The sequence below is a fragment of the Hyperolius riggenbachi genome, chromosome 12 (genome assembly GCF_040937935.1).
Source record: "Hyperolius riggenbachi isolate aHypRig1 chromosome 12, aHypRig1.pri, whole genome shotgun sequence".
Lineage (NCBI taxonomy): Eukaryota > Metazoa > Chordata > Amphibia > Anura > Hyperoliidae > Hyperolius > Hyperolius riggenbachi.
The window spans coordinates 40448552-40471434 of NC_090657.1; the positions used below are offsets into that span (position 1 = coordinate 40448552).

At 49.0% G+C, this 22883-nt stretch overlaps 1 long non-coding RNA gene across 1 annotated transcript in view; it reads right to left on the reverse strand.

The window, feature by feature from the left end:
• Positions 1–12847, reverse strand: part of LOC137541714 (uncharacterized) — a 31977-nt gene extending 19130 nt beyond the window's left edge. Inside the window, exon 1 of the long non-coding RNA XR_011025256.1 lies at positions 12795–12847. This is a non-coding gene — a long non-coding RNA (uncharacterized lncRNA). The remainder of the gene's footprint in view (positions 1–12794) is intronic.
• Between the last annotated feature and the right edge of the window lie 10036 nt (positions 12848–22883).

Below are 22883 nucleotides of genomic sequence, written 5' to 3' on the forward strand. Positions count from 1 at the left end.
GGGTGCCTAATTGTAAGCACCCCTGTAAAGCCTAAAGATGCTCATTGGACTTTGGGCCCCTTAGCGCAGTTAGGCTGCAAAAAAGTGCCACACGTGGTATTGCCGTACTCAGGAGAAGTAGTATAATGTGTTTTGGGGTGTATTTTTACACATACCCATGCTGGGTGGGAGAAATATCTCCGTAAATGACAATTTTTTAATTTTTTTTACACACAATTGTCAATTAATAGAGATATTTCTCCCACTCAGCATGGGTATGTGGAAAAATACACCCCAAAACACATTATACTACTTCTCCTGAGTACGGCGATACCACATGTGTGGCACTTTTTTGCACCCTAACTGCGCTAAGGGGCCCAAAGTCCAATGAGTACCTTTAGGATTTCACAGGTCATTTTGAGAAATTTCGTTTCAAGACTGCTCCTCACGGTTTAGGGCCCCTAAAATGCCAGGACAGTATAGGAATCCCACAAATTACCCCATTTTAGAAAGAAGACACCCCAAGGTATTCCATTAGGAGTATGGTGAGTTCATAGAAGATTTTTTTTTTGTCACAAGTTAGCGGAAATTGATTTTAATTGTTTTTTTTCACAAAGTGTCATTTTCCGCTAACTTGTGACAAAAATAAAATCTATGAACTCACCATACTCCTAACGGAATACCTTGGGGTGTCTTCTTTGTAAAATGGGGTCATTTGTGGGGTTCCTATACTGCCCTGGCATTTTAGGGGCCCTAAACCGTGAGGAGTAGTCTTGAAACCAAATGTCGCAAAATGACCTGTGAAATCCTAAAGGTACTCATTGGACTTTGGGCCCCTTAGCGCACTTAGGGTGCAAAAAAGTGCCACACATGTGGTACCGCCATACTCAGGAGAAGTAGTATAATGTGTTTTGGGGTGTATTTTTACACATACAGATGCTAGGTGGGAGAAATATCTCTGTAAATGACAATTATTTGATTTTTTTTACACACAATTGTCCATTTACAGAGAGATTTCTCCCACCCAGCATGGGTATGTATAAAAATACACCCCAAAACACATTATACTACTTCTTCTGAGTACGGCGATACCACATGTGTGACACTTTTTTGCAACCTAGGTGCGCTAAGGGGCCTAACGTCCTATTCACAGGTCATTTTGAGGCATTTGGATTCTAGACTACTCCTCACGGTTTAGGGCCCCTAAAATGCCAGGGCAGTATAGGAACCCCACAAGTGACCCCATTTTAGAAAGAAGACACCCCAAGGTATTCCGTTAGGGGTATGGTGAGTTCATAGAAGATTTTATTTTATTTTTTGTCACAAGTTAGTGAAAAATTACACTGTGAAAAAAACTATAAAAATCCAATTTCTGCTAACTTTTGACAAAAAATAAAATCTTCTATGAACTCATCATACACCTAACAGAATACCTTGGGGTGTCATCTTTCTAGAATGGGGTCATTTGTGGGGTTCCAATACTGCCCTGGCATTTTAGGGGCCCTAAACCGTGAGGAGTAGTCTTGAACCCAAATGTCTCAAAATGACCTGTGAAATCCTAAAGGTACTCATTGGACTTTGGGCCCCTTAACTCTGCTAAGGCTTAGCCCTGTTAGGCTGCAAAAAAGTGTCACACATGTGGTATCGCCGTACTCAGAAGAAGTAGTATAATGTGTTTTGTGGTGTATTTTTACATATAACCATGCTGGGTGGGAGAAATATCTCTGTAAATGACACATTTTTTATTTTTTTTTTACACACAATTGTCCATTTACAGAGAGATTTCTCCCACCCAGCATGGGTATGTGTAAAAATACACGACAAAACTCATACCAGTGGTGCTCAGCAGAGCTCGAATATTCGAGTAGCTCGAATATTCGAGCTCTTTTTCAGCTATTCGAGCTCGGTATTCGAGCTCCGAATAGCTGGAGCTATTCGAATAGGCTATCCAAGTACACTCGAATAGCCCATTCACTATTCGAGCTATTCGAGCAACTCGGCGCTATTCGAGCTCGGTACCGAGCTCGAATAGCGTCATAGCCCAGATTGATGTCCTTAGAGCCAATCAGAGGGCTCCCAGGCCCTCTGACGGCAGCCAATCACAGAGGGGGACTAGTGTTGGGCGAACAGTGTTCGCCACTGTTCGGGTTCTGCAGAACATCACCCTGTTCGGGTGATGTTCGAGTTCGGCCGAACACCTGGTGGTGTTCGGCCAAACTGTTCGGGGTTCGCCCGAACTGCAGAATGCATGGCCGAACATGGCCGAACAGGGCCCCTGTTCGGCCGAACAGGGCCCTGTTCGGCCGAATACTGCCCCCCTATGCCCCCTATGGGGTCGCAGGCATAAGGGGGGAGCATGCCCCGATCGCGGGGGGGGGGTCGGAAATTCCCCCCACCCCCTCCACTAGCGCTCCCCCCTCTGCCCGCTTCCCCATACAAAAAGTTTGAAACAAGTTCAATAGTACCTGGCTGGTGGCACTGGCTGGCAGTGGAGTGAGGAGGAGTCCGAGTAGCAGAGTGACGTTGAGGCCGGGCAGCGGGCGGTTCAGCGCTAGTACCCTTGTGGTACTTCCGCCCTTTCTCTGACCTCACGTCCTCTGCATACGAGGGTACGCATCACGCGTACCCTCGTATGCGTCATCACGCAGAGGACGTGAGGTCAGAGAAAGGGCGGAAGTACCACAAGGGTACTAGCGCTGAACCGCCCGCTGCCCGGCCTCAACGTCACTCTGCTACTCGGACTCCTCCTCCTCCTCACTCCACTGCCAGCCAGTGCCACCAGCCAGGTACTATTGAACTTGTTTCAAACTTTTTGTATGGAGAAGCGGGCAGAGGGGGGAGCGCTAGCGGAGGGGGTGGGGGGAATTTCCGACCCCCCCCCGCGACCGGGGCATGCTCCCCCCTTATGCCTGCGACCCCATAGGGCCCCCAAAATGGGCATGTTCGGGGGTCCCATTGACTCCCATTGAGTTCGGCGTTCGGGCCGAACATGCCGAACATCTGGCCCATGTTCGGCCTGTTCGGCCCGAACCCGAACATCCAGGTGTTCGCCCAACACTAAGGGGGACCCTGGCCAGCCCCTACCCTATAAATAGCGGCCGCCATGTTCCGTTTCTCCATGCTTGCCTGAGACTTGTACAGAGAGAGAGTTGCTCCTTTGTGCTTTGGCTTAGCAAGTGCTCTATTGTGATCATTTACCTAGCGTTTTTGCTCACCTACACCTGCCATATACACCTATATTGTTGTTAGTTAGATAGACATTGTATTTTAGTTAGTAGCTTGTGTGTTACATTAGAGACAGGCAGCTGCTGCAAGCTTACAGGTTTAGGCCTCAGGGGGGCCTTGCCTCTGTGGGCAGCTGTCCTCTGTTTATTTCTCTCATCTATACCAGTATTTCTGCTGTCCTTTACTAATAGTATTGTAGTTATACTGTACTAGGAGTAGGACACTCACTGACTGTCACTGTTTATAGGCTACTAGCTAGCTCCTGCGTGTGTGCACTCACTCACTGTCTGTGTGTACACACACTCTATTTCCTTCTGATTACTGATAGATTATTGTTAGTTAGTTGTACTTACTTACTACTTACTCTTACTGTACCCGTAGGGACACTCACTGTCACTGTTCATATAGGCTACTAGCTCCTGCGTGTGCGCACTGCACTCACTGTCTGAGTGTACACACACAACACACACTATTTCCTTCTGATCGCTGATTGATTATCGTAATTAGTTAGTTCTACTTACTGTTACTACTTACTCTTACTGTACTAGGAGTCTAGGACACAGTCACTGTCCATAGGCTACTAGCTCCTGCGTGCGTGCACTCACTGTCTGAGTGTACACACACCCACACTCCATTTCCTTCTGATCGCTGATTGATTATTGTAATTAGTTAGTTCTACTTACTGTTACTTTACTCTTACTGTACTAGGAGTCTAGGACACTCAGTCACTGTGTTCATAGGCTACTAGCTCCTGCGTGCGTGCACTCACTGTCTGAGTGTACACACACCCACACTCCATTTCCTTCTGATCGCTGATTGATTATTGTAATTAGTTAGTTCTACTTACTGTTACTACTTACTCTTACTGTACTAGGAGTCTAGGACACTCAGTCACTGTCCATAGGATACTAGCTCCTGCGTGCGTGCACTCACTGTCTGAGTGTACACACACCCACACTCCATTTCCTTCTGATCGCTGATTGATTATCGTAATTAGTTAGTTGTACTTACTGTTACTACTTACTCTTACTGTACTAGGAGTCTAGGACACTCAGTCACTGTGTTCATAGGCTACTAGCTCCTGCGTGCGTGCACTCACTGTCTGAGTGCACACACACCCACACTCCATTTCCTTCTGATCGCTGATTGATTATTGTAATTAGTTAGTTCTACTTACTGTTACTACTTACTCTTACTGTACTAGGAGTCTAGGACACTCAGTCACTGTGTTCATAGGCTACTAGCTCCTGCGTGCGTGCACTCACTGTCTGAGTGTACACACACTAAATTTACTTGTGATTACTACTGATTATTGTAACTGCTAGTTGTACTTCCTGACTGTTACTACTTACTTACTGTACTAGGGGACACTCACTCAGTCACCTCACCAACCAACCCACTCCATTAAAGTACCCCACTTTTCACCCGCCCTTTTACAAAACTTTTGTCTATACGCCCAAAACATTTAAGATGTCTGGAAGTGGCAGCCAGCGCGGTTTGGGCAAGGGGAAGGGCAGCAAGGGAATCAGGAGGAGAGGGAGCAGCATTGTGGCAAGCCGCGGCCGCGGGCGCGCCACCATGCACAGTTCCGCAGCAGCAGCAGCAGCGTCAGTGGCTAACATTCCTCCCATAGCCACTGGCCGTGGACGCCTTGGGCGCCGCCCAGCAGGAGCATCTGCAACTCACGCTGCAGAGACACAGCAGCAGCAGCGTGTAGCACCTGCTCCCATTTTCCTCCAGCCGGGTCGGAAACGTCCCATTGAGGAAAAGGATGCAGACACTGTGGTGCAACTCATGACGGAGGATGAGCAGCCCGCCATCAGCTCTGCATCCGAGGCCTCCACCCTCACCACCACCACCACCACCACCACCACCCCTGTTCGCAGCAGCCGCCCAGCAGGGCCTGGGGAGGAGGCCAGTTCACCATCAGTCGCCGACCTGTCACTCAGCAGTCTTTTTACCCCAGGCACCATCAGGGTATTGTCTGCTGTTGTTGGCGATTTTGAGGAAGAGATGCTGATGGGCACTTTGGGGGAGGAGGGATTGGACAGCAAGACTGTGGCGACAGTCAAGCGTCCCATCCATGCATCAGGAGAGGAGTTTGGGGGGTCATCATCCCAGCAGGACATGTTTCAGGAGGGGCATGATGATGATGACCCGGTGACAGACAGAGACTGGGTGCCACCACCTCCAGGGGATGTCGTCCTCAGCAGCTCTGAGGAGGAGGAGGAGGAGGATGCGCTTGTGGGCCTTGCAAGGAGGCGCATCATTGCAAGCATTGGCAGCGTCCCACAGCCTGCTGGTGTCTCAGGCTCAGCAGCAGCAGCAGCAGCATCAGCCAGTACCACCACCAGCCGCACCCAAGCCCCCCCCCCCAACCACCACAGGGAGACAGGCAGCAGCGCTTCCATGCCGTAGGGGGATGTTTCTGTCACCAATCTGGCGGTTTTTCACCATGCCCACTGTGTACAGCAAGTACGCCACTTGCAACCACTGTCAGCGGAAGTTGAGCAGAGGTGCAGACCCCTTAAAGTTCAGCACCAGCTCGCTCATCAACCACCTTGCGGCTAAACATTTCCACCAGCATGAGGAGTTCCAGAGGCTGAAGGCATCTGGTGCTGGCAGTGGCACCACACCCATCACTGCACAGCCTTCAGCAGCAGCAGCAGCAACAGCAGCCACCCGCCCTCCTGCTCCTCCAGCAGCACCAGCAGGAGTGCGGAAACGCACTGCTCCTCATCCCCTCTGCAACTCCTGCCGCCGACACTGAGGCCTGTTCTGGCAGCCAGTCCTCAGTGGCCTCCTCTGCTGTGTCTGCTGATTCCCGTGTCAGCAAAAGGCCACGCCAGAGCCTTTTGAGCGAGTCCTTCCAGGGGGTGGTTAGGGCTCTGCCTCCCAGCAGCCGTCGCGTGCGGCAGCTGAACGGCTTGCTGGCACGGGCCATGTGCTCCCAACTCCTGCCGTACACGCTCGTGCAGGAGGGGAGCGACATTCGTGCGCTGCTTGCTTGCGCAGCCCCAGACTGGCAGCTCCCCAGCAGACACTTCTTTGCCCGCAAGGCCATTCCTGCACTGCACCGCTTTGTGATGGCCAATGTGGAGCGAGGGCTGGAGCACGCGGTTGGTGAAAGGGTCCACGTCACCATGGACTCCTGGAGCAGCCGCTTCGGGACAGGCCGCTACCTGTCCTTCACTGTCCACTGGGTCAGCTTGGTGGAAGGGGGTGAGGATGGGAGAGCAGCAGCGGGCACAGCAGCAGCAGCAACACAGTGGGTGGTGCCACCCCGCAGGCTCAGGGGAACTGCAGCAGGTTCCTCCGATACTCTGCCATCCTCCGGCACACCTGGCCAAACCCCCCGCCTCAGCAGCAGCGTGAAGGCCCGCCACTGCCAAGCGCTGCTGCACTTGGTCAGCCTTGGGAAGACCAAGCTGACGGCAACCCATGTGTTGGCCAAACTCCAGGAGCAGGAGAGGATTTGGCTGACCCCCAGAGGCCTCAGAGTCGGAGAGGTGGTGGCCGACAATGGGGCCAATCTGGTTGCCGCAATAGACAGGGGAAACCTGACCCACATCCCCTGTCTTGCCCACGTGCTGAACCTGGTGGTGCAGAAGTTCCTGCGCACCTACCAGGGGATGGGCGAACTGCTGGAAACGGCAAGGAATGTTGTGCGTCACTTCCGGCGCTCGGCTGCAGCCTGTGCGAGCCTGGAAGACGTGCAAAAGGAGCTGGATCTGCCACGCCATCGGCTGATCCTTGACGTTCCGACTCGCTGGAACTCCACCCTGGCGATGTTGGAGCGTCTGGTTGAACAGAGGCGCGCTGTCAAACAGTACCTTGCCCTGGCCACTGTTTCCGCAGCTCAGAGAAGGGACAAGACCAGCAACTTCCCGTCCATCGTCCCCGATGATGACTGGAGGCACATGCAGCAGGTGTGCTTAGTGCTGGCTCCCTTCCTGCAGGCCACAAACATGGTGAGCAGGGACCATGCTATGGTCTGCGAGTGGGTGCCCCTGGTTTCTCTGCTGAACAGGGCCCTCGATGCTTTGCTGGAACAGGGAGCGGCAGCTTTGGACCAGCAGGAGCGGCAACCAGCTGCGCAGTCCACCTCTGAGGGGGAGGAGGAGGAGGACTTGGTGGAGGTCCCTGACCTGGCTGCTGATGAGGGGGATCAGCACAGCGCAGCTGAGTTGGTGCGGGGGTGGAGAGAGGATGAGGCGGCAGAGGAGGAGGATGAGGACAGCACGGACGTCGATGTGCCAGCAGACGTGGCCCGCCTCTTCCCAATGGCAGCGCACATGCTGACGTGCCTGCGCAGGGACCCCAGGGTGATCCAGATGAAGCAGAGGGAGGACATCTGGATCAGCATGATGTTGGACCCACGCCTCAAGGGGAAGTTGAGCCAGTTCCTGCCGCCTGCAGGAGGAGACCCAGCGCAACAAATAAGGAGCTTGCAGCAGGCCCTTGTTGAGCGCTTGGAGGAAGCCTTCCCCCAGCCTTCCACCCCCACTGTCCAGCAGCCAGCACAGAGGCAGCAGCAGGTGCCTGCATCCAGCAGCAGCAAGCGCCCCACAGACCTGCTGTCTCTCAGCCACGAGCTCTACAGGACTGTAGAGGCTCCGGCAGCAGTGACTAGAGAGGAGATGCATGCAGCAGCATCCTCCTCCGGTCACAGCCAGCGCCTGACCCGCATGGTGGCTGACTACATGGGGTCGTACAGCGGGCTTGACAGCGATGCCCCTGTTGATCCCATGGAGTATTGGGTCAAGCGCATGGAGATCTGGAGCGAGCTGGCGCAGTACGCCCTGGAAGTGCTGTCCTGCCCCCCTTCCAGCGTGCTGTCCGAGCGCTGCTTCAGTGCAGCTGGTGGCGTGGTCACCGAGAAACGCTCACGTCTGTCTCACAAGTCTGTGGACAGACTGACGTTTCTCAAGATGAACCAGGCGTGGGTGGAAGGCGAGTTCCTGGCCCCTGTTGTCGGCGAGAGGGGGACATGAACTGGCTGCCGGAACCATCGTTAATGTGCCTTACCACCCTTTACCACCTCCTGGCTCCTGCTCACTAAGCCAGCCTGGTTCACTTTGACTATTACGTCGCCTGCAGCCACACATTTTACACCTACAGTGGGCTGCTGTGTACTGCCCTTCTGCTGTCTGTCTGTGTTTCCCACTGCCAGGGTACACAGAATTACCTTCTTCTGCTGCCACTCTGCCACCAGCTATTACGTCAAACAATAGCTATATTGGTTGCAAAACCAAAATCCAAAAAACCATAAAAAAAAAAAAAAAAGGTTTAATTTTTCTGAGGTGCCCGGGTTGAAAACTGTGTTGTCCCAGTTGTGTATTGGACACAATGTGGGCTGCACGACCGCTGTCTGGGACCTCCTGTTGTGTTTATTTACAGCCCTGGTATCACCGCTAGGTACCAGGGCTATTATGTCACGCTGCCTACCTGCTGCCACACTCACACTGCTCCTCCATACCTCCTCCTGCTGCTGCTGCTGCTGTCTGTCTGTGTTTCCCACTGCCAGGGTACACAGATGATTTACCTTCTGCTGCCACTCTGCCACCAGCTATTACGTCAAACAATAGCTGCTCGCCTACTCCTCCATTCCTCCTCCTGCTGCTGCTGTCTGTCTGTGTTTCCCACTGCCAGGGTACACAGATGATTTACCTTCTGCTGCCACTCTGCCACCAGCTATTACGTCAAACAATAGCTGCTCGCCTACTCCTCCATTCCTCCTCCTGCTGCTGCTGTCTGTCTGTGTTTCCCACTGCCAGGGTACACAGAATTACCTTCTGCTGCCACTCTGCCACCAGCTATTACGTCAAACAATAGCTATATTGGTTGCAAAACCAAAACCAAACAAACCATTAAAAAAAAAAAAAAAAGGTTTAATTTTTCTGAGGTGCCCGGGTTTAAAACTGTGTTGTCCCAGTTGTGTATTGGACACAATGTGGGCTGCACGACCGCTGTCTGGGACCTCCTGTTGTGTTTATTTACAGCCCTGGTATCACCGCTAGGTACCAGGGCTATTATGTCACGGCGAGCTGCCTGCCTCATTGACTGCCTGCTGCCACACACTCATCCTCCTCCTCCTGCTGCTGAATTTACCTCCTGCTGTCTTTGTGTTTCCACTGCCAGGGAGCACATACAATGGCGCTTCCAACATGCGTGCGCCCACCAGCTATTTGTTACGCTCAAAAATAGCTGCATTTCTTTAAAAAAAAAATTGAAAAGAGAAATACGTGAAGAAGAAGAAGACGATATTGAAAAGGAAGGAGAAGATGAAGATGAAGATGAAGATGAAGAAGAAGATGAAGAAGATGAAGAAGAAGAAGAAGAAGAAGAAGATGAAGATGAAGATGAAGAAGAAGAAGAAGATGAAGATGAAGAAGAAGATGAAGATGAAGATGAAGATGAAGATGAAGAAGAAGATGAAGAAGAAGATGAAGAAGAAGATGAAGAAGAAGATGAAGAAGATGAAGAAGATGAAGAAGAAGAAGAAGAAGAAGATGAAGATGAAGAAGAAGAAGAAGATGAAGATGAAGAAGAAGATGAAGATGAAGATGAAGATGAAGATGAAGAAGAAGATGAAGAAGAAGATGAAGAAGAAGATGAAGAAGAAGAAGATGAAGATGAAGATGAAGAAGAAGAAGAAGATGAAGATGAAGATGAAGATGAAGATGAAGAAGATGAAGAAGATGAAGATGAAGAAGATGAAGAAGATGAAGAAGATGAAGAAGATGAAGAAGATGAAGAAGATGAAGAAGATGAAGAAGATGAAGAAGATGAAGAAGATGAAGAAGATGAAGAAGATGAAGAAGATGAAGATGATGAAGAAGATGAAGAAGATGAAGAAGATGAAGAAGATGAAGATGAAGAAGAAGAAGACAATATAGAAGAAGAAGAAGAAGATATAGAAGAAGAAGAAGAAGATATAGAAGAAGAAGATCGAGAAGAAGAAGAAAGATAAAGAAGAAGAAGAAGAAGTATATACAGTAACACTACTGAACAAAATTAAGGACACAACTTCTCTTTCCACATTTTTTTTTAAAGGAACATCCCCACATAATCACTTGCTGTTGTTACTTGGAAAAAAAGAGGTTTCTTGCATCATTCACCCTCAAAACAAGTGTTGGAAGCTATTTAAGGCCAATTCGAATAGTCAGCTCGAATAGTTAGCTCGAATACCGACTCGAATAGTGAGCTCGAAGTCCGAGGTCGAATCGAATAGTAAAAATTATTCGACTCGAATATTCGACTGACCTCGAATAATTTACTATTCGAATTCGACCAAACTCGAATTTTAAAAAGGGGTATTTGAGCATCACTACATTATACTACTTCTCCTGAGTATGGCGATACTACATGTGTGACACTTTTTTGCAGCCTAGGTGCGCTAAGGGGTCCAACGTCCTATTCACAGGTCATTTTGAGGCATTTGTTTTCTAGACTACTCCCCACGGTTTAGGGCCCCTAAAATGCCAGGGCAGTATAGGAACCCCACAAGTGACCCCATTTTAGAAAGAAGACACCCCAAGGTATTCCGTTAGGGGTATGGTGAGTTCATAGAAGATTTTATTTTTTGTCACAAGTTAGTGAAAAATGACACTTTGTGAAAAAAACAATAAAAATCCAATTTCCGCTAACTTTTGACAAAAAATAAAATCTTCTATGAACTCATCATACACCTAACAGAATACCTTGGGGTGTCTTCTTTCTAAAATGGGGTCACTTGTGGGGTTCCTATACTGCCCTGGCATTTTACGGGCCCAAAACTGTGAGTAGTCTGGAAACCAAATTTCTCAAAATGACTGTTCAGGGGTATAAGCATCTGCAAATTTTGATGACAGGTGGTCTATGAGGGGGCAAATTTTGTGGAAACGGTCATAAGCAGGGTGGCCTCTTAGATGACAGGATGTATTGGGCCTGATCTGATGGATAGGAGTGCTAGGGGGGTGACAGGAGGTGATTGATGGGTGTCTCAGGGGGCGGTTAGAGGGGAAAATAGATGCAATCAATGCACTGGGGAGGTGATCGGAAGGGGGTCTGAGGGGGATCTGAGGGTTTGGCCGAGTGATCAGGAGCCAACACGGGGGAAATTAGGGCCTGATCTGATGGGTAGGTGTGCTAGGGGTGACAGGAGGTGATTTATGGGTGTCTCAAGGTGTGATTAGAGGGGGGAAATAGATGCAAGCAATGCACTAGCGAGGTGATCAGGGCTGGGGTCTGAGGGCGTTCTGAGGTGTGGGCGGGTGATTGGGTGCCCGCAAGGGGCAGATTAGGGTCTAATCTGATGGGTAACAGTGACAGGTGGTGATAGGGGGTGATTGATGGGTAATTAGTGGGTGAGAAGGAGGAGAGAAGAGATGTAAACACTGCACTTGGGAGGTGATCTGATGTCGGATCTGCGGGCGATCTATTGGTGTGGGTGGGTGATCAGATTGCCTGCAAGGGGCAGGTTAGGGGCTGATTGATGGGTGGCAGTGACAGGGGGTGATTGATGGGTGGCAGTGACAGGGGGTGATTGACAGGTGATCAGTGGGTTATTACAGGGAAGAACGGATGTAAATAATGCACTGGCGAATCGATAAGGGGGGGTTTGAGGGCAATCTGAGCGTGTGGGCGGGTGATTGGGTGCCCGCAAGGGTCTAATCTGATGGGTAAAAGTGACAGGTGGTGATAGGGGGTGATTGATGGGTAATTAGTGGGTGTTTAAAGGAGAGAATAGATGTAAACAATAGATTTGGGAGGTGATCTGATGTCGGATCTGCGGGCGATCTATTGGTGTGGGTGGGTGATTAGATTGCCCGCAAGGGGCAGGTTAGGGGCTGATTGATGGGTGGCAGTGACAGGGGGTGATTGACGGGTGATTGACAGGTGATTGACAGGTGATCAGGGGAGATAGATGCATACAGTACACAGGGGGGGGGGGGGGAGGGTCTGGGAGGGTTCTGGGGAGAATCTGAGGGGTGGGGGGGTGATCAGGAGGGAGCTGGGGGCAGTTTAGGGACTAAAAAAAAAATAGCGTTGACAGATAGTGACAGGGAATGATTGATGGGTGATTAGGGGGGTGATTGTGTGCAAACGATTTGAAGCCATGACTTTGATCTGAACCCATGACTCTGTAGCCATGACCCTGATCTGAACCCATGACCGATGCCATGACCTTTATCTGAACCCATGACTCGGTAGCCATGACCGTGATCTGACGCCATGACCGTGATCTGAACCCGTGACTCAGTAGCCATGATCCTGATCTGAACCCATGACTCTGGAGCCACACCCCTGATCTGAACCCACGACTCAACGGCATGACTGATCTGAGCCACTGACTGGAGTCCTGACCCTGTTCTGACACCATGAACCTGATCTGAAGCAATGACTCTGTAGCCATGACCCTGATCTGAACCTATCACTTTGAAGCCATGATCCTGATATAGCGGCCCTGACAGGTTCACAAAGTGATCTGTTTACAAAGTGAAGTGTCAACTGGCTTCACACTTATTAACATTAGCAACATTTCTCTGCGGCCTGGAGGTGCCTTGCTGGCCCAGACTCTATTGTCTATGGTTATGAAAATAGCTTACCTAGATGTGGATCCAGAAGGTGAGGCTGCTCCTGATAATTGTCCATAATAACTACAATGAAAGAAGAGAGGATGGTGAGACTCAGACAAGGGACATACAGGCTTCTCGTCTCCTACCCCTGCCTAATCCCCAAGCGCAGAGTTCAATCTATTACCCCAGCAATCCCCCCTCCACCTCTACCCCAAACAGATTCTGGATCAGCAGGACTCACTATGTCCCGCAGTCACACACATATATGGATCTAGTGATTTGCAGTCTGGTTCGCTCACCTTTAAACCTCTGCGCGCACCTCTCTGCTCACCGGCTCCATACAGGACATCTGCAGGTTGACAATCAGGTCTTGTGTCTGTCTGCTCTCCGTAAAAGATCCCAAGATGTTACCACTCGATACAATCTCCGGGCTGCCATCTTCCTCTCGCTCAGCACAGTCTGCCACCATCGTGATGATTCTGCACTAGAGACGCTCACGGCTCCCACCTAAACACAGAACAGAGGCTTTTCTGAGCCGCCATTATGTTGCTAGTTACAGCTGAATGACCTCTGTATGAGCACAGCACCATTACAGGAATATATTCTCCTCCACATCACACATTGCAGAAGTCTAACCTGGCCAGGCAGATCTGGCTCCTGATTGGCTGCTACGGATGTCAGAATAATGCCAGTAGCTGCACCGTACAAAGGCGGTTACTCAGCTCCAAACACATCCAAACGCCAACAGGAAGTATGCGGCCCCTTTCACACCTCATGCGTTTCCATCTGATTATTGAGCCACATGCAACTGCAAGGACATCAGCACTGATCACAAATCCCAAGAACAGCTATCCAAAAACCCCAGATACAGTCACTGGAGGGGGGGGGGGGGGGAATCAAAAGCAAACATTTTAGCCAGTTGAGGACTACAGGCTTACACCCCCCTCGCAACCAGGCAATTTTTCACACTTCTGCACTATGCAGCTTTAACAGCTCACTGTAGGGACATACAACTTAGCAAACAAATGAATCTTACCTCCATTTCTTCACACAAATAGGCCTTTCTTTTAGTGGTGGTCTGTGATAGCTGTTGCAATTGTTTTTTTTTTTTATTTCTATAGTTATTGCTCCCTAAACACCCCCCCCCCCAAAAAAAAAAAAATTGGCCCTAGGCTGCAATCCATAGTTTTTTCCCACATCTCATAAGCATTAGCATAGGGGGAGCTGTCATTCTATTGAGTGGGACTCACATCACAGTAAAAAACGTTAAATTGTGCCGCAAAATCAATTCACAATTTGTGCTTCCAATGTGAACTCGCCCTTACAGAGCTGGCTGCTGCTGCCATGTGGTTCAGTCAGTCAGGCTGTAATTACTGTTTACTAATAGGACCATGCCGTACTAACTATCACAACAATGTGACGGACTCTGGCCCACTGGAGCATGGCTGGAGGAGATTTGTACAATTGAGAGATTGATAGGTGAAAACCACAGGTGACAAGCATTGGAGACTGGGAAGCAAAGGTTTCAATTGAACAGAAAGCACAAAATAGCCTATTTATGCACTACCTGTCTCCTCAACAGCACTCCAAGAGTTCAAAAAATGCACTGCTGTTCTCCACATCCTTATAGAATGCTGAAAATGCGCAGGCCTGGGGTGCCGACGCTGCGGACCGCGAGTCGGGGCCGGCGAGGCACCTCCAGGCCGCAGGCCTGGGGTGCCGACGCTGCGGACCGCGAGTCGGGGCCGGCGAGGCACCTCCAGGCCGCAGGCCTGGGGTGCCGACGCTGCGGACCGCGAGTCGGGGCCGGCGAGGCACCTCCAGGCCGCAGGCCTGGGGTGCCGACGCTGCGGACCGCGAGTCGGGGCCGGCGAGGCACCTCCAGGCCGCAGGCCTGGGGTGCCGACGCTGCGGACCGCGAGTCGGGGCCGGCGAGGCACCTCCAGGCCGCAGGCCTGGGGTGCCGACGCTGCGGACCGCGAGTCGGGGCCGGCGAGGCACCTCCAGGCCGCAGGCCTGGGGTGCCGACGCTGCGGACCGCGAGTCGGGGCCGGCGAGGCACCTCCAGGCCGCAGGCCTGGGGTGCCGACGCTGCGGACCGCGAGTCGGGGCCGGCGAGGCACCTCCAGGCCGCAGGCCTGGGGTGCCGACGCTGCGGACCGCGAGTCGGGGCCGGCGAGGCACCTCCAGGCCGCAGGCCTGGGGTGCCGACGCTGCGGACCGCGAGTCGGGGCCGGCGAGGCACCTCCAGGCCGCAGGCCTGGGGTGCCGACGCTGCGGACCGCGAGTCGGGGCCGGCGAGGCACCTCCAGGCCGCAGGCCTGGGGTGCCGACGCTGCGGACCGCGAGTCGGGGCCGGCGAGGCACCTCCAGGCCGCAGGCCTGGGGTGCCGACGCTGCGGACCGCGAGTCGGGGCCGGCGAGGCACCTCCAGGCCGCAGGCCTGGGGTGCCGACGCTGCGGACCGCGAGTCGGGGCCGGCGAGGCACCTCCAGGCCGCAGGCCTGGGGTGCCGACGCTGCGGACCGCGAGTCGGGGCCGGCGAGGCACCTCCAGGCCGCAGGCCTGGGGTGCCGACGCTGCGGACCGCGAGTCGGGGCCGGCGAGGCACCTCCAGGCCATTACTGCTTCCTGTCTTGACTCTAGACCCCCAAAGGTTCTGTTCTGTTCTGTTCTGTTCTGTTCTGTTCTGTTCTGTTCTGTTCTGTTCTGTTCTGTTCTGTTCTGTTCTGTTCTGTTCTGTTCTGTTCTGTTCTGTTCTGTTCTGTTCTGTTCTGTTCTGTTCTGTTCTGTTCTGTTCTGTTCTGTTCTGTTCTGTTCTGTTCTGTTCTGTTCTGTTCTGTTCTGTTCTGTTCTGTTCTGTTCTGTTCTGTTCTGTTCTGTTCTGTTCTGTTCTGTTCTGTTCTGTTCTGTTCTGTTCTGTTCTGTTCTGTTCTGTTCTGTTCTGTTCTGTTCTGTTCTGTTCTGTTCTGTTCTGTTCTGTTCTGTTCTGTTCTGTTCTGTTCTGTTCTGTTCTGTTCTGTTCTGTTCTGTTCTGTTCTGTTCTGTTCTGTTCTGTTCTGTTCTGTTCTGTTCTGTTCTGTTCTGTTCTGTTCTGTTCTGTTCTGTTCTGTTCTGTTCTGTTCTGTTCTGTTCTGTTCTGTTCTGTTCTGTTCTGTTCTGTTCTGTTCTGTTCTGTTCTGTTCTGTTCTGTTCTGTTCTGTTCTGTTCTGTTCTGTTCTGTTCTGTTCTGTTCTGTTCTGTTCTGTTCTGTTCTGTTCTGTTCTGTTCTGTTCTGTTCTGTTCTGTTCTGTTCTGTTCTGTTCTGTTCTGTTCTGTTCTGTTCTGTTCTGTTCTGTTCTGTTCTGTTCTGTTCTGTTCTGTTCTGTTCTGTTCTGTTCTGTTCTGTTCTGTTCTGTTCTGTTCTGTTCTGTTCTGTTCTGTTCTGTTCTGTTCTGTTCTGTTCTGTTCTGTTCTGTTCTGTTCTGTTCTGTTCTGTTCTGTTCTGTTCTGTTCTGTTCTGTTCTGTTCTGTTCTGTTCTGTTCTGTTCTGTTCTGTTCTGTTCTGTTCTGTTCTGTTCTGTTCTGTTCTGTTCTGTTCTGTTCTGTTCTGTTCTGTTCTGTTCTGTTCTGTTCTGTTCTGTTCTGTTCTGTTCTGTTCTGTTCTGTTCTGTTCTGTTCTGTTCTGTTCTGTTCTGTTCTGTTCTGTTCTGTTCTGTTCTGTTCTGTTCTGTTCTGTTCTGTTCTGTTCTGTTCTGTTCTGTTCTGTTCTGTTCTGTTCTGTTCTGTTCTGTTCTGTTCTGTTCTGTTCTGTTCTGTTCTGTTCTGTTCTGTTCTGTTCTGTTCTGTTCTGTTCTGTTCTGTTCTGTTCTGTTCTGTTCTGTTCTGTTCTGTTCTGTTCTGTTCTCCCCCCCCCCCCCAAAAAAAAAAACTAGATTCCACTGCATTTCATTGCTGTCATTAAAGGACCTGCTGAGAACATCTCAGTAATAGCCTTGTTAACTCAGGAGAGAATGTTGATGAGCACAAGGCTAGAGATCATTAGGCTTGACATATTAAAAAGGAGGGTGATGTTTGAAATCATTAACCTTCCATTGATAATTATGGTGACCAGCAAAGTAACACATGCAGCCATCATTGCATGGCATAAAAATGGCTTCACAGGCAAGGATATTGTGGTTACTAAAGATCAACAATTTATAGGATCATAAAGAACTTCAAGAAAAAAAATTCAGTTCTTGGTAAGAAGGCTTCAGGGCATCCAAGAAAGTCCAGCAAGTGCCAGGATTGTCTCCTAAAGAAGATTCAACTGCAGGATCGGAGTGCAACCAGTGCAGTGGTTGCTCAGGAATGTTAGCAGGCAGGTGAGAGCGCATCTGCATGAACAGTGAGAAGAGTTTTGGAAGACAGCCTAGTGTCAAGAAGTACAGCAAAGAAACAACTTCTCTCCCAAAAAAACCATCAGGGACAGATTGATCTTCTGCACAAAGTATGGTGACTGGACTGCTGATAACTGGTGCAAAGTCATATTCTCCAATGAAGCCCCTTTCCAATTGTTTGGAGCATCTGGGAAAAGACTTGTCAGGAGAAGAACAAGGTGAGCGCTACCATCAGCCCTGTGTCATGCCAACAGTAAAGCATCCTGAGACCATTCATGTGAGGGGTTGCTTCTCATCCAAGGCAGTGAGTTCACTCACTATTTTGCACACACAAAAAAAGTCACAAATAAAGAATGGTATCAAAACACCCTCCAACAGCAACTTCTTCCAACAATCCAACAACAGTTGGGTAAACAACAATGCATTTTCCAGCACGATGGAGCACAGTGTCATAAGGCAAGTGATAACTAAGTGGCCCAGAGACCAAAACATTGAAATTTTGGGTCCATGGCCTGTAAACTCTCCAGATCTTAATCCTAGTAGCGTAGCTAGGGCATTTGACACCCAGTGCTAGGTATTGAAAGACACCCCCCCACCCACGGCACACCACCTGCGGCGCGCGCTATGACTGGATGGGGCGGAGCCAATTTAAAAGTGCACCCAAGTTTTAGTCAACCTTTCTCCAGAAAATTTACATCATTGCGCAGCTTTTCTCAAGAAAATACACAAAATGTCAGAAGCTTTCAACAGAAAATACACGTAATGCGAGAAAATTTTCACCAGACATTACACGTTATGTGAGCAGATTTCACAAGAAAATACATTCAATCATGTCGTCAGATTTGACCAGAAAAAAAAAAATCATTCAATCTTGCGGCACATTTGACCAGAACACACACAATGTCAGCACCAGATTTCACCACAAAATACACAATATCGGTAGTTAAACTGACCACAAAATACATAATATCGGTAGCAGATCTGACCACAAAATACACAATGTCAGTAGCAGATCTGACCACAAAATACAGAATATCGGTAGTTAATCTGACCACAAAATACACAATGTCGGTAGCAGATTTGAGGTGGGCAGCAGTGGTGGGTAGCCTGGTGGGTAGGTGGCCAGCCTGGTGGGTAGCAGTGGTGGGTAGGTGGGCAGCAGTGGTGGGTAGGTGGGCAGCAGCAGTGGGTGGACCTGTAAAAAAAAACAAAAAAAACCAACAAAACAAAAAAAAAAAACACATTCACTTACCTGCAGATGAAACCTCTCTTCCAAATCCCAGGCAGCCTCTCTCTCCGCAGCTCCTCTTGAATGTCCCGCGCCATCTCCCGCTGCTTCATCAGTGCAGGGCTACGGGAAGATGGCCGCCGAAGCCCGCACTGGAGACAAAAATAGACGGCAAGATGGCGTCGGCGGCCATCTTGCTGTCTATTTTTGTCTCCAGTGCGGGTGTCGGCGGCCATCTTCCCGTAGCCCTGCTCGGGTAAACTGAGGGCGGCTATCAGCCGCCCTGTCAGTGCCCGTTGCCGGCGCCCGTGGAGGGGAAGCGCCGAAGAAGGGGACCCAGGTGAGGGAGATGTGGGGGGTATTTCCCCCCCCTCCCCGCCGACGCTGCCACCCCTCCTTCAGTGCTGCTTCCCCTCCTGTGTCATCAAGGCTTCTGGGGAGGCCTTGATGACACCCCCTCTGGAGCTGACACCCGGAGCGGAGCGCTCCTGGCCGCCCCATGGTAGCGACGCCACTGCTTAATCCCATTGAGAACTTGTGGTCATTCTTCAAGAGGCGGGTGGACAAACAAAAGCCAACTAATTCTGAGAAACTCAAAGACGTGATTATGAAAGAATGGGTTGCTGTCAGTCAGGATTTGGCCCAGAAGTTGATTGAGAGCATGCCCAGTCAAATTGCAGAGGTCCAGAAAAAGAAGGGTCAACACTGCAAATACTGACTCTCTGCATACATCTCATGTAATAGTCAATAAAAGCCTTTTAAAACTTATGAAGTGCTTATAATTATATTTCAGTACATCACATACACAACTGAAACAAAGATCTAAAAGCAGTTTAGCAGCAAACATTGTGAAAACCCATATATTTTACAGTCTCAAAACTTTTGGCCAGGACTGTGTACACACGGAATATAGAAAGTGTGTGTGTAAAAAAAAAAAAAAAAAAAAATATACAAACATGTATGGTGTACACATAGTATATACTCTGTATACACAATACACATTTGTATGATCCTATTATGTGTGAATATATAGTATATACACACACACACACACACACACACACACACTATATACAAACACATTTATCTTATATACATACACACAAATATATACAAGCATGTATTGTATATACACACAAAATATAGAAACATTGTGTATACATATACATGGTACATACACACATAATATACACTAACATGTATTGACTCTTGAGTACATACACAATATATAAAACCCTGTATTGTGTAAACACACACTATACAAGCCTATTGTGTATGCATAGTACATACACACTAACATGTATTAAGTATACATACGCACAATATATACAAACATTGTGTACAGTCCTGGACAAAAGTTAAGACTGTCAAAAATACTGCAAATTAGAAGAGTTGGTGCTTACGTTTTTATAATAGCAATTTGCATATATTCCAGAATGTTATGAAGAGTGTTCAGATGAATTGCATAGTCCTTTGCCATGAAAATTAACTGAATCCCAAAAAACCTTTCCACTGCATTTCATTGCGGTCATTAAAAAACTTGCTGACTGAGACATTTCAGTAATTGTCTGGTTAACTCCGGTGAGAATGTTGACAGGCACAAGGCTGGAGATCATTAGGTCAGGCTGATCAGGTTAGAATGGAAGACTTGATATGTAAAATGGAGGGTGATGATTGAAATCATTGATCTTTCATTGTTAACCATAGTGACCACCAAAGAAACGCATGCAGCCATCATTACATAGCATGAAAATGGCTTTACAGGCAAGGATATTGTGGCTACTAGGCTTGCACCTAAATCAGCAATTTATAGGATCATCTAGAACTTCAAGGAACGAGGTTTAATTCTTGTTAAGAAGGCTTCAGGGCATCCAAGAAAGTCCAGCAAGCACCAGGAACGTCTTCAAAAGAGGATTCAGCTGTGGGATAGGAGAGCAACCAGTGCAGAAGTTGCTCAGGAATGGCAGCAGGCTGGTGTGAGCGCATCTGCACACACAGTGAGGCAAAGACTTTAGAAGATGGCCTGGTGTTACGAAGGGCAGCAAATGAGCCACTTCTCTCCCCCTAAAAAACCATCAATGACAGATTGATCTTCTGCATAAAGTATGGCGACTGGACTGCTGCTGACTGGTGCAAAGTCATATTCTCCAACGAAGCCCCTTTCTAATTGTTTGGGGCATCTGGAAAAAAGCTTGTCAGGAGAAAAAAAAAGGTAAGCACTACCATCTGTCCTGTGACATGCCAACAGTAAAGCATCCTGAGACCATTCCTGTGTGTGCTTGCTTCTCATCCAAGGGAGTGGGCTCACTCACAATTTTGCCAAAAAACACAGCCACAAAGAATGGTACAAAAACACCCTCCAACAGCAACTTCTACCAACAATCCAACAACAGTTTGGTGATGAACAATGTATTTTCCAGCATAATGGAGCACAGTGTCATAAGACAAGTGATAACTAAGTGGCTTGGAGACCAAAACATTGACATTTTGGGTCCATAGCCTTGAAACTCCCCAGATCATAATCCCATTGAGAACGTGTGGTCATTCCTCAAGAGGCGGGTGGACGAACAAAAACCAACTAATTCCGAGAAACTCAAAGAAGTGATTATGAAAGAATGGGTTGCTATCAGTCTAGATTTGACCCAGAAGTTGATCGAGAGCATGCCTAGACAAATTGCAGAGGTCCTGAAATAATAATAATAATGGCAGTATTTGTATAGCGCCTTTCTCCTGTCAGACTCAAAGCGCTTGCGAGGCAGCCACTAGAGCGCACTCAGTAGGCAGTAGCAGTGTTAGGGAGTCTTGCCCCATGAACTCCTTACTGAATTACTGGCTTACTGAACAGGCAGAGCCAAGATTCTAACCCTGGTCTCCCGTGTCAGAGGCAGAGCCCTTAACCAGTACACCATCCAGCCACAAATAGAAGGGCCAACACTGCAAATACTCTGCATAAATCTCATGTAATTTTCAATAAAAGCCTTTGAAACGTATGAAGTGATTCTAATTATATTTCAGTACATCACAAACAACTGAAACAAAGAGCTAAAAGCAGTTTAGCAGCAAACTGTGAAAAGTCAAATTTTTGACAGTCTCAAATCTTTTGGCTAGGACTGTATACATTGTATATACTCTATATTCATACATTATATAATTACACAAACATGTATTGTATATACATACTCCATACAGACATTGTATATTCTATGCATACACAATGCATGTTTATATATACTCACACTATATATACAAACATTGCGTATTCATAGTATATACACATATGTACAAACATGTATTGTGTGTATACATAGTATATAAACACATAATATACACATAACATGTATCGAGTATACACACACACTAAATACAAACATGTATTGTGTATACATACCAAAATATACAAACGTATTGTGTATACATAGTATATATACACACTAACATGTATTGAGTATACACACACTAACATGTATTGAGTATACATACTATTTATTTTGTATACATACGCACTATATACAAACGTATTGTATATACACCAACATGTAATGTGTATATAAACAATATTAATACATTATAATTATATAAACATGCATAGTATACACACACTATATACAAACATTGTGTATTCAATATACATACATACATACATACATACATACATACATACATACATACATACATACATACACACACTAGTGATGGGCGAACAGTGTTCACCACTGTTTGGGTTCGCCCGGATTTTGGCCTGTTCGGGTTCGGTTCGGCACCCCCCGAACACCTCATGGTGTTCGGGAGGGTGCTCGGGCATGCTGCCCGAACCCGATCAGGCCTTCTGTGTTCGGCCGAACACAGCCGTGTCCGGCCGAACAAAGCCCCCTATAGAGTCCCAGCATAAAGGGATAGCATGCCCCGAGCGCGGGGGGGGGGGGGGGGGGGTCGGAAATGCCCCCCCCCACCTCTCCCCGCTAAGCTCTCCCTTCTGCTGGACCCTATAAAATTAAATAGAAGTCCCCCAAAGTACCTGCCCTCTCTGAAGCACTTCCTGTTTACATTTGTAAGTCGCGTCGAGAGAACAGAAGTACCGCGATGACGCGTACGAGGGTACGTGTCATGTAGATGACGCGTACCCTCGTACGCGTCATCGCGGTACTTCTGTTCTCTCTTGACACGACTTACAAATGTAAACAGGAAGTGCGTCAGAGAGAGGGCGGAAGTACCAGATGGTACTAGCGCCTGTGATCGCCGGCTGCCCGCTTCCTGTCCTCTTCCTGCTACAGGTACTTTGAGGGACTTCTATTTAATTTTATAGGGTCCAGCAGAAGGGAGAGCTTAGCGGGGAGGGGTGGGGGGCATTTCCGCCCCCCCCCCCCCCCGCGCTTGGGGCATGCTCTCCCTTTATGCTGGGACCCTATAGGGGCCCCAAAGGGACATGTTCGGGTTGGGTTCGGCCCGAACATGACGAATATCGGGGGCATGTTCGGCCGAACCCCCCCCCCCCGAACATCTTGATGTTCGCCCATCACTAATACACACATACAT